Below are 1,394 nucleotides of genomic sequence, written 5' to 3'. Positions count from 1 at the left end.
TAATTAAAAAAGAAAAAAAAGTTTTGAAGATGTAGCAGCCACAAATTGAATGCAAGTGTGTGTGTGTGTGTGTGTGTTTATCAGAATTAAGATTTTAGAAAAAAATATAATTTTCTTTTCAACAGTATTTTCTTTTCTTTTCTCTTTATTTAAGCAGTTTGTAAAGTTGAGTGCGACAGTTCACCCGTAGGACAAAATGAAAGAAAATAGGAATTTGCATTAGGCAAATTTTTTGTGTTTTTTTTTTGTCACAATGAAATTATTTGTATAAAATATCAAAATCAAGTGAGTTAGAAAGTTTGTACACCCCTCCCTACTTATTGGTGATTATACAGTAGATATCCTTAAATTGATTTTACACATAAATTTTTTTCCTTTGTAAAGTCCTCGAACAAGGCAGAATTATAGAGCACAAATTATACAGTATATACATAAGCATTTATTTCAATTCTTTTATTTCTCATGTTTTTAATTGTTGTGTTCCAGTTCTTTGGTAATTATTTTGGTAATGTATTTGCAGATAAACCAGATGATTTTCTTCATTTAAGTGGACAAGCATATATGCAATATCAACCAATAGGGATGCAAACTTTTGCACTGGACTGTTCGCCCTCATGAACTGATCTACAGCATCAAATAAATTGTTATAAATCAGCTGGTGAAAACCTGAAACCTAAAGATCCAGGACACACACGCTAATGTTACTCGCTTTATTATGTAGTTTATATCAGATATATGAGAGTGGGTTTATTTTTTATTTTATTCTATTTTTGGGGCGAGCGGTCAGTGGTGTAAGACTGTCACGCTGTGGGCCGCTTACAAAGTGCCAGAATTAATAATCATCTGGGTCGCGTGTACATTAACTGGCCATGATTAAACATCATCTTAAAAAAATGTAGCAAGAGAAACCCTCGACTCGTGCAGTGCATTGTGGGAATTACGCATGAGAGAGTGCGAGTGTTTGTGAGAGTTTATGAGAGTTTGTGCGCATTTGTCAGTGTTTGAGAGTTTGTGAGAGTTACAGAGTGTTAATTTGACGGCCTCGTGTCTGTATAAATGCATCACTCATCTGTTTTCCGTATTTTCTGAGTGATTTGTGTGTTTAAGGTGAAAATGTACTGAACCTGCTTTAATAAAGTTCAATTTAATCAGGGTTTGTAACGCGTCGTCCCAAACGCACTTTATTTCCAGTCTGATGTTTTGTGTTGATGTACACACTGATGTTTTAACTCTTTATCAAAAACTAAAACACATTTTATTAAAAATAAAACCAAAATAATAATTATAACAAGAGTACCATACAATAATAATAATAATATTAATAATGATATAATATACTACTGTACAGTATATAATGTTTTATATTAAAAAAAAATTATATAAAAAACACACTA

General features: G+C 31.6%; 1 protein-coding gene across 2 annotated transcripts in view; it reads left to right on the top strand.

Moving 5' to 3' along the window:
• klhl24b (kelch-like family member 24b) overlaps positions 1–937 on the top strand; it is an 18,681-nt gene extending 17,744 nt beyond the window's left edge. For both annotated transcript variants that reach the window (XM_053487545.1, XM_053487544.1), the window contains exon 7: positions 1–937. This exon is cut by the window's left edge and continues 1,349 nt beyond it. The gene's annotated coding sequence lies outside the window, so the exon portion shown is untranslated.
• Positions 938–1,394: the final 457 nt, after the last annotated feature.

Source organism: Clarias gariepinus, chromosome 26 (genome assembly GCF_024256425.1).
Source record: "Clarias gariepinus isolate MV-2021 ecotype Netherlands chromosome 26, CGAR_prim_01v2, whole genome shotgun sequence".
In the NCBI taxonomy this organism is placed as follows: Eukaryota; Metazoa; Chordata; class Actinopteri; order Siluriformes; family Clariidae; genus Clarias; species Clarias gariepinus.
The sequence above is the reverse complement of the archived record's forward strand: the minus strand, read 5'-3'. Positions and strand labels throughout refer to the sequence as shown.